An 11,620-nucleotide genomic window follows, 5' to 3' on the forward strand; every position below is an offset into this window, starting at 1 on the left:
GTGTTTAATACTCTGTACTTAGTACTCAACATTCATTACTAATTTTTTAATGTTCAGTAATTGGTGTTTATTTAGTAGACTTGCTAATTATTCAGTAATTAGCACTCAGTGCTTTGTACGAACTACTCTGTGTTTTACTTAGTACTCAGTGAGAATTCAGTGCTCAGTATTCAGTCATCAGTGTTCATTTGTTTGTGCTCAGTATTGTTCAGTATTTAGTGGTCAGTATTCAGTGTTCATTTCTCAGTGCTCAGTACCTAATGTACTTAGCATTCAGTGTTCAGTGTTCAGTATGCAGTACCCAGTCCTCAGTGTTCGGTATGCAATGCTTAGTTGCCTATGTTCTCACTGTGTTTAGTGTTCAGTATAAAGTTCTAATAGTTCAGTGTTCAGTATGCAGTGCTCAGAAGTGAGTGTTCAGTGCTTGGTGTTCAGTAGTAAGTGCTTAGTGCTCATTACTGAGAACTCAATGCTAAGTAGTCAGTGTTAGGTAATGACCCTGTAGGGACACAAATCTCAGTCTCCTGTGAGTTTGAATAAGCCGTTAAGCTTTTTGTAGGCTGCATATGTTTGTACCTTCAGGTGGTCTGTGAGTTTTATCAGGTGTTTTCAGAGATATGCTGTGGAGGAGAGGAAGAGAGGAAATGAGGCCCAGGTGTCACTAAATGGGAAGAGACTACAGGCGATTAGGACAGAAGTTCTCCCAGACCTTTTAGCACAAGCCTGGCTTATTTCTGTCCATAGCAACAAATTTACTGATACAGTGCTGGGGCAGAAAATGTAGACAACTGTATGTAACATAACTGCTGAACAAACCTTTACCATGTGCCTTTACCTAACCCTCCTGGTTATGCAGATCCACTAGGCTTCTTGGCTTTTCAACACATTAAGGTCACCAGAACAGGCAAAGTTTTTCCAACCTGTGCCTTCTGTAGCTTCAGATCCCTGTTCATGACTGACATGTGTGTTCTGAGATGCTTTTCTAATCACCATGGTTGTAAAGTCCAAAAATAAAACTCCAAAATAAATCTGTATTTCTATTATGTTTCTATACAAAAAAAAAAAAAAAGGAAATGTGCTTTCATATTCTGAGCTGTTGCTCCATATAATCCACACTCATTTAATTCCTGAGAGCAGGTCTTATGGTTCCTGTATACATAATTTAATATTAACATAGACTTACTATGTTGTGTTAGCAATATTACATAGCTAGCTACCAGCATGGCTTAGATCTTCAGTCATGGTTGAATCACCCCTAAAGGTCTTCTCCATTTCACACATCCATAAAAGGCATTAGTAGCATAGGCTGTCACATCCATTCTTAACCCTTACATGCATCCTTTGCATCAATAATGACCCATGACCTTGTTTCTTCCCTTGACCTTGTCTTTTTCTCTCTCTCTCAAGTATTGCTCATATACGTATTTTACTTTCAGCAAGTTATTAATACTGGAAAATGGCAAACTAGTTAATAAAAAGTGTTTCATAACAATTAGTTTAGTGAACAAAATCATGTCTGGCTCAGTATGGATTTAATAAAACCAAAGGTTTAGAAATTCACACATTTTAAGTATTACATCTATTACAAATGTGTAGCTCCTAAACACCAAACCACACCAAACACACCAGATCTAAACTGATTAGCTTGTTACAAAGCTATTTGTGTTTTGAGTTTAAAGAGTGTAAAAAACCCATCTAGAGAACCATTTATAGCCCACATGCATAGACATGGATTTAGGTCTTGACCTCATTACAGAATAAAAATAAATAAATAAATAAAATAAAAATAAATAAATAAATAAATAAATAAATAAATAAATAAATAAATAAATAAATAGATTGATTGATTAATTAATTAATTAATAAACGACTACCTGTCAACTAACTTAAACCCTTATCCCTTTTTCCCCCTTAAACCAAATTATACAACAGTTATTTCCGGTCTTCTAATTTGATTGGACAAGTGTTGTAAATGTGCTGATATTTAATATAACAGCACTGGTACATTTCACTGTTTTCATCCCTCCATTGCCTTGGTTAACTTTTTTCTACATGGTCTGTCAGTCAGTCTGAAATACTTGGCAACATGCAGCACTTTATCCAGCTGGGTTTCTTTTCTTATTGATGGAGCAAAAATGTACTAGATTTTGTTCTATTGTGTCTACAATGCCAATTCATCAAATTATAGTTTCATGTTTATAGATCTGTTGTATAAATCTCATATACCCATTATGCAGTCATGCTATTGTATGAATATCAGTATAGCTGTGATTACCTGTGATTAACTGAATTACAGCTGTGCTGATATACACTACAACTTATGTCAGCATTATTACTTAATTATTCTCTTTTATATTCATTGGGGTTGAACAAACTTCTAACTATTTAATGCATTTTGATCATTTTGTATATACAGTGCTGTGCAAATTTGGTACATATAAAGAAATAAACAAATAAGAGAGCATTGGTTTAAATATACTGTGCTTTTTTTGTATCTTAAAGTTTAGTATATATACAGATTGCCCATAAAATAAACAGAGGTGAAGTGAATTTATAATCTCTTGTAATAATCTCTTATAATGGCACATGACAAATGGTGGGATATACTATATAATGCAACAAGTAAACAGTCAGTTCATGATGATGATGATGATGATGTGTTGTAAGGAGGGAAAATGGGTAAGATCTGAGTGACAAAAACTAAAATGTGATGGCTAGACAAATGGGTCATAGCGTCTCCAAAATAGCAGGTCTTGTGGGGTGTTCCTTGTATGCAGGATTTAGTAAATACCAAAAGTGGTCCTTGGAAGGACAATTGATGCGAGTGGGGAGTGAGGGCTGGCCTGTCTGGTCCAAAATCACGAAAGAGCTACAGTCACAAAAACTGCTTAATACGTTTATGCTGGTTATACTTGTTGCGTACTGTGTGTTACTGCAGACCGGTTAGAGTGGCCATACAAGCCCATGGTGGACTTCTGTCCACCACCAAAAGCACCTACAATGAGCATGAGAAGTTGTCTATGGTAAAAGGGAAGAAATTCTGGTTAATAAAGTTTTCTTTTATATCATGTGGACAGCTGGGTATATATGTGTTTGTTACCTGGGGGAAGAAATGGGACCAGGATGTGCAATGATGAATGTTACCACCCTTGGGTCCTGTCATTCAGGTGGATGTTACTTTGACATTTACCACCTACTTAATCATTGACGCAGACAAAGTACACCCTTTAATAACAATGGTATTCCTTAACATCATTGGCTCTTTTAGCAGGATAATGCTCCCTGCCTCTTTGCAAAAAATGTTCAGGAATGGTTTGAGGAACATGACACAATGTGCAGGGTGTTGAATTGGCCTCCAGATTCCTCAGATATCAATTCGAGTAAGCATCTTTGAGCAGGAAAAACAAGTCCAATCCATGGAGACCTCGACATACTACAAAGGATCACAGCACACTTTCAGAGGTCTTCTGAAGTCTATGACTCAAACAGTCAGGGCTGTTTTGGCAACACAAGGGGACCTAGACAATATTAGGCAGGTGGCTTTAATGGTATGGCTGATCGTTGTATAAAATATTATTACAGTCTCACACATTGACCTGTGCTTGGCATGAAGTCGTTTACTTAGAAAGCCCTGACTAATAAGATCCCCATAAGAGGTGCACACAAGGTGAACCACTTGACTCTTGGTGTAATAGGAAGCTGTAATAGCCCCGGGTCTGGTGTATGCCGTCACCTTCATTGCTGTGGCTAACGTCTGCTTAGGTGCATACCAGCCTGCACTAGGTGAGGTGTCGGGTTCCCATTCATGAACATCAAATACTCAACAAACAAGACTGAGGGTCAGGAAAGGTCTTTGTACTCTGGCTCTCAGAGATGTATCCGGTTTCGTATCTATATTATCCTTGTAAAACACATCGTTCGCCACTTATAAATTTTCTTTCCATGACCGTGTTTTATTGATAACAGAATTTGGATTTAAAGACGAAACATGAACTTTTTTGTCATCACACTAACCAGTTGATCTTATGACAGCTCATACCTACATGAGATGGGGCAGAGTTCAAAGGGTTGCACAGAGATCCGAGCGTGCAAAGGCTAACAAAAGCTGTTCAAGGCTCTGATGTGGTAAAAACATCTCCAGAGCCAGACAATGAGTCCTCCATTCATAACCAAGCCCTAGTCTGTCTCTCTCTCTCTCTCTCACTCTCTCACTCTCTCTCTCTCTCTCTCTCTGTCTATCTGTCTGTCTTTTGTCCAGCGAAGATATGAATGAGTGTGATATTTTTTTGCCTGCAGGAACCAAAAATCCAGAAACATTCTGAAGGGTTCTTTGCACCATCAAATGAGCTCACGTTTTCTTTAGATTGAACAAAAACAGGCCAAAGTGAACATCTCTCAATCTCCACACCACCCATGTGACACATTGACCTTTCCCTGACCTCATTATCAAAAATATTTCACGTCATGAAAATAACGCTAACTAAGAGTTTGCACCAAAGAATAAAAATAAAGAATAAAGAATAAAAATGCATTTAAAGACTAAAAATATCTCAGTTAGACAGGTGAACAGTACTGTATAATTGAATAGATTTCACATGAATAAAATTATATAACAGTTGTTTATGATTAATGAGAATAGCTAAGAAAGTTTTGATATTAGTTTTTCTATTTTTCCAATTTGACAGAGGTTTCATCTTTCCTCTAACATAAAATAGAATATCCCAAGGTCGCACCATTTAAATAACTGATATTAAAATTAACAACTTGGAATTAAATTGAAATATTTTATTGTTAAACTTGGCTGAAAGTCTCAATATAATGCTGAACTATGATAACAATAATAGGCCACTAAACACTAAGCTTTACCACATCAAAGTATTGATTTGGATGCTACATTACATACTTTCACAAGGCATTATATAAGCACAGTGTTTCATAAACTCCTAAGCCAGTATTGACTGCACATCGTATTTATCTGCATTAGCACAGTGAAATAATTAAGCACAGTTTTATATTTAATATGATATATGCCTCATATATCAAATCTCTACTGTCATTTCCTAGAATATGATAGCAAATACTCCATATGGCTAGAAATAGTCTTTGATGGTCATACGTATGCCACATGTTACATATCAGCATTATGAACAAACAGAAGGGAGCTGGATTTGCTGGGAATTACACATCTTTCTGGATATGAATTAAGCCTAGATAAAGCACAAAAAAGCTCAATTCATATATTTATGAATTTGATAAACTACATATAGTTTTGCTGTTATCAGGAGTCATTGTCATTTTATTTATTTATTTATTTATTTATTTCATGCTGTGTTTGAAATTTCTTACATTTGTACAATGAGCTTTCACGATTAATCTATATAAAGAACCATTATGGGTTTGTATATATGAAGCACGGGATAAAGTCATTTTAGATTCTATATTAAACCGTTTCTTTTGAGTGCAGGAAGGATTTCCACTAGATGTTGGAGTGTGGCTTTGTGAATCTGCTCATTCGGCCACAAGAGCATTAGTGAAGTCAGGAACTGATGCTGGGTGAGAAAACCTGATGTGCACTCAGTGCTCCAGTTCATCACAAAGATGTTCATTTAGGGTCTGATGGTTGAGGTCAAATCTCTTATTGTTGTCTGTCAAACCCAGCAGCGGGAAAGGTCAATATAGTGTATATTTTAGTATTACTTAAACAATTATATACATTTAATAAATAACAGGGGGGCACGGTGGCTTAGTGGTTAGCACGTTCGCCTCACACCTCCAGTGTTGGGGGTTCAATTCCCGCCTCCGTCTTGTGTGTGTGGAGTTTGCATGTTCTCCCCGTGCCTCGGGGGTTTCCTCCGGGTACTCCGGTTTCCTCCCCTGGTCCAAAGACATGCATGGTAGGTTGATTGGCATCTCTGGAAAATTGTCCGTAATGTGTAAGTGAGTGAATGAGAGTGTGTGTGTGCCCTGCGATGGGTTGGCACTCCGTCCAGGGTGTATCCTGCCTTGATGCCCGATGACGCCTGAGATAGGCACAGGCTCCCCGTGACCCGAGGTAGTTCGGATAAGCGGTAGAAAATGAGTGAGAGTAATAAATAACAAAACATTGTATGTGTATTTTGTATTTTGTTGCTATTGGATAATAATAATAATATTTTTCAACTTTGGGGTGGTGGAGCTCTGTTTTGTTTCTCTAATACTTTTTTTTTTTGCCAATTTGCCAATGATTACAAATCCTGTTAATGATTAAATAAAGATGCTTTGTACTTTTTTATCTTCCAGCCACACTTTTTTAATAATACAGAACTGCTGTTTGTTATGTAACAGTAAACATAAGTAGAACGTCTAATGTGTTAAGACTTAAAATTACAGTGTTACCTCTGACTGTTACAAAGTGCTAACACTGGAGTCATCTTCCCTAAATGTAACATAAGCATCTTGGCATAAAAAAAAAAAAAAAAAAAATTGTCATATTGATAATTATTATTCCATTTATTTCTATCACACAGGTTTGAAATATAGGTTCCTGTGAATTATGCATTTCCATAGAAATTATTATTGTGGAATAAGTGCATGCTAACCTTTAGGCCAGCTGTTTTGACTGGTGTTGACAAAAAGAGTTTTAGCTACAATTGCTTACAACAAACCCCAAAGAAAAAGCCTGAAGTTTTCCCCAGCTCAGTTTACCTTACAGAATCTAACAGTGTTCTGGTATTAATGAATTCATTTCCAGTATTTTAAAAGACAATGTATATAGAATAGAAGAAGCCTTTATTTTGTTACATATACATTACAGCACAGTGAAATTCTTTCTTCGCATACCCCAACTTTGGGGGTTGGGGTCAGAGCGTAGGGTCAGCCATGATACAGTGACCCTGGAACAGTGAGGGTTAAGGGCCTTGCTCAAGGGCCCAACAGTGGCAGCTTGGCGGTGCTGGGGCTTGAAACCCGATCCTCAACTCAGAGCCTTAATTGGTTGATCCTATAAGCATCCTTGTTTAAACACACATTGTGGCTGATTCTTATTCTTTATGGAAGTCAAGCTAGAGCTGTCTATTGTTTACACTTCTTGTCTGGGTCCAGGTGTTTTCAGATTCTTTCATCTTCTTTCATGGTGTTACATGAACAAAAGTTCCTCAGAAGATGCACACGTTGATCTTCACCAAGATGTGCCTATTTTTTAACTTTTTCAAAATGGACAGTATTTTTATTTATTTATTTATTTTTTTTTTTACTAGGAATCATCTGTAATCCTGTATTTCTGTGTATCTGAAGGTAAGATAAGTACACAGGAATTGTTATTCTGGTTCTGAAATGCTAAACTATAAAGCTGTTTTTGAAACTGTTAAGTGAGAGGATCTGATGAATATCGAGAGGTAGTGTGTTCCAGATTTTCAGAGCATGAAAACAAAAGACTGCTTCACCAATTTTTCATGTGTTTTAGCCTTAGGATGTTGAGAAAGACAAGCACTTGATCTTCAAATCTGGAACATGGGTCTGTAAGACCACATGAATGCAGGACTTTGGTTACAGTAATAGTTCCTCTGATCTGCCATTACAGATATATGAAGGGATCAGGGCTACAGCCAGGATCAGAATTTTAGTGAAGTCCACATTGCAGAAATGTGTCACAGTTAATATATCACAATGACAAATGTATAATACATTAAAGTGAAATATAGTTTCAATAAAATGAATTTTATTGTAGATAGAAGATTTTATTATTATTATTATTTTCTTTTTTACTGTTTGCTTTTAGAGTTCATCTAAAATGAGCGAGTGATTTGACATATTAATGGAGTACATTTTGTCTGCCTCAGTCACTCAACTTTCCTCATTTTTCATTTCCTATTTTTCAAAATTGTCACACTGACTTCATATAATCATCATAACTTCTATCTATATCCATAAAATCTATATCTTACAATCATCTTCCATATTTTCCATATACGCTTATTTTGAATATATAGTATACACTATAGCCAGTTATGTACAATTTAATTATAGACTCACTTAAAAATGGATCATTTTATTTAGCAGACCTTTGTAAAATGAGCAGTCTGTTTTATAAAAGACATAATGCAATATTTAATAAGAATTTAATAAGAAAAATTATTTGTAATGTGAAGAAATCCAGAAATAAGCTCAGCTAAGTATAAGAAAAGAAAATTTCACATTTTTTTAGTATAAAACATAAGAGGATGTCAACATATTTTCCTGTTGTAGCCATATTCACTCGCCAGTGCATTTTGTGTTAGAGTGATTGCCTTTTCTGTGAAGTGCTCTCTATTCTTGGAGGGAAAAACAACATTCTGAGTGGTGATAGCTGGTGATAGGGGGTGCTGCGTTGTCTCAGATCAACAGGGCTGTACTTCATCCTGACAGGTCTTACACTCCTCAAGCGCCCTCCCTCGGTCTCATCACTCCCCCACACCGATCCGCTCTGCCTGGTACAGTCCTGGAGGCCCCTTTCCCCCTTGAAACAAACCATGGACATGTCCATGCCTTATTCATGACACTGTTACCTGTTCGGACAGCTGTGAACAGCACTGGCAGGCTGACAGGTTCCTCAGAGCGGCAAAGGGAAACCGGCGCTCTCCGGCTGTCCATCCCTTACACACACTTCAATCTCTCTCACACCCGTATACACTTCTTCTCCATATGTAACTTTAGCCATTTTAACATGCATTGGCTTTATGAGCTCTCTGACCTGTGGCCAGTGCGCATATAAATCCAGCAGATCCTCTGGTGTAGTCGTGACCACACATGGACATGGCTCCAGGCTGCTCTGTCATTCAGCTTCAGAGCTTAATTTGTTCAATTCATAATTACCACCCCTGTCTTTTAATACCATTACATTAAAAGACACAGAAAAAAGGCTAAGAGGAGACTCGTGATGATTTTGCTCAACATTGATTTATTTACCAAATTTTGGAGTAAAATTATATTTATATTATTAATATTACTTTATTAATATATCACTTTAATAGGATTTCTCCGTCCAGCGTGTATCCTGCCTTGATGCCCGATGACACCTGAGATAGGCACAGGCTCCCCGTGACCCGAGGTAGTTCGGATAAGCGGTAGAAAATGAGTGAGTGAGAGGATTTCTCATTTCCAGAGGTAGGACACTTAAATAGTTAAATAAAGAAAGACAGGATCAGCCACATTGGAGAAAGTGCTCATCTACACTAACAGCACATTGGAGCTTCATGGAATAAACGTCAGGCTTGTAGACCAGCTATTAGAGCAATGTGCTTGCCAAGATTCCTTTAAAAGTCCATCACAACTTTGTGAAAATTGTGTATTTTTTTTTAAGAATATAAACCATCTATTCAGCCATCCATCAATCCATTTTCTCTCAAGATTTCTTTCTCATTTCTTCTTGTAATCTATATCCGGAATTCTGTAAAGCTGCTTTGTGACACAGCTGCTATCAAATTGAATCAAATTGGATCACACAGTAATTAATGTTCATGTTAACGAATGCAGTCTTTCTTCATCCTGTGTGATCCTTTATTCATCCTGTGTGATCCCAGTCCTGATGTCTCAGTCAGATGTTTGTGAACATATCCAAGATTTATATATAATAGCATGCCTCAGCAAATGATCCAACAAATGATTCATTTATTCAGAATAATGTATTTATATTTGGTTACAGGACAAGTATAAAGGTGTATAGATAAATAGATAGATATACTTAGTTGGCCTAAAACTAACCTTCACCCCCTCCAAGGACCATAAAAGACATCGAGGATTATCTATGGCTGCCAGCCCCTAGCTCACTATGAAATTGTCAGGAGATCTTATACTTGGCACTGGGAGGGTGTGAATTATACTAACAAGGGTTATAAGAGTCAGTGGGATCAGTTTTCCGTGAGAGAAATGAGGTGCATTCCTAGAGCACATTCACTGACCTGACAAAACACTCATGGATGTCCTTTATTGGTCCAGTCTGACTCGACCACACTTGGTTGCAGTTGCAGAGATGCAGTTATATTTCTATTTCACTCCTTAATTTGGCTTGTCAGCGTGGGTCCTTTTTGTGTTTAGATGATTAACTTAGACATCTTGTATGTGAAAAGAAATACTCTAATGCTTTTTTTTTAATGCATTCAAGATGTACATACAAAAAAATTCTTTGTGCCTGACTTTGAGCTGAATATACTCGCAAATCTTATTCAATTCTAAGAAAAAGCACATGAATGTAAAAATAGGCTTTACTCCACCCCAGAAGCTGAATCTTTGCGATACCCTCATCATCGTTCCTGTAGTGACAATACATTCAAAGCAACTTGTGTGATAAACAGATTGGAAAATGTGTGGAATTGTCGACAAGGTGACGTTTTCTGTAAGCAGACATTTATTTAATATTTATGAAGGAGTTTCCAGTGCAGAAGAGTTGGTGGTCTTGCTGTAACATGGTAGGTTGTATACTGTTTGTGTCTTGTTAAACTCTTTAAAAAAGAGAGGCTGCTGAGAGACTGTTTATAGACACTTTATAAGTGATAACAGGACTGTTCCACAACATTCCAATGGAAGTCTATTCTACAGTGTGTCCCAAAAGTCTCTATACACAAGGGAAATTAATCATCCTCTACATGATTGTCATTTCTTTGTAAACGCATACACACACACACACACACACACACAGTCATCTCCCCTAACTTTGGCTCCCAGTTTGGCAACAGTGTTGTGTGTGATGTGTTTGCCAAGTTTCCTTTTAAAAGTTTCCTTTTTTCATTTAAATCCATCCCTCCATCTATCCAGGTTCAGGACGAGCCTACAGCCTATCCCATGAGACTTGGCGACACAAGGTGGGGGATATGCCCTGTATATATTTGGGTCCTGAATATTTTTTAAATAGTTTTTTTTAGAATTTTTACAATTGTGATTAAACCACAGAAGAACTGTAAATGATTGTATCATAACTGTTGAAGGTTTTTGGTTATTGAGTCAAAGAGGAAATGGAAAGTACAGACATGATGTCTGTGTTTGTGACATTCACACTCACAGATCTACTGTTCACAGGCCTACAGAGCTGAGCTTAAACATTTACCCAATGCACTTAGGGGATGACTCCGATTTGTGCTGAGTAGCTTGATAAAACAGCAGGGAATCCACATATGACCAGAGGGTTAACATTAAAGACCATGTGTTCTCCATTGTTTGTTACTGTATAAAAAATACTCAGAGAAAGAGAGAGAGAGAGAGAGAGAGAGAGAGAGAGAGAGAGAGAGAGAGAGAGAGAGAGAATGAATGGGCTCTTTTACTTTATATGAAGTGAGGATGTCACATTACTATTACAGAAAACGATCTTTGCTCATAAAATGTTTGGAAGAGAAGGTATAAAGATCATTTCTTCATTTCTGGTCATATACTGTATTGAGAACCTTTATAAGAGTTGGGAAGTTGCTTTCTGTTTATGACCAAAACTCATCGTTTACCAAAGCTAAATATTTGTCTGATGAGCTAAACTGCTTGGATTTAAATGCCAAAAGTCTCACATCTCCGAACTACATTTTGAAAAAAAAAAAAAAAAGAGGAAAGGATATTTGCTTTCTTATAGGTTTTTTAGTGGGTTCTCTGTTGTCAAAAATAGAACAGTATCCTAATAATCAAT

Source organism: Tachysurus vachellii, chromosome 17, assembly GCF_030014155.1.
Source record: "Tachysurus vachellii isolate PV-2020 chromosome 17, HZAU_Pvac_v1, whole genome shotgun sequence".
NCBI lineage: Eukaryota > Metazoa > Chordata > Actinopteri > Siluriformes > Bagridae > Tachysurus > Tachysurus vachellii.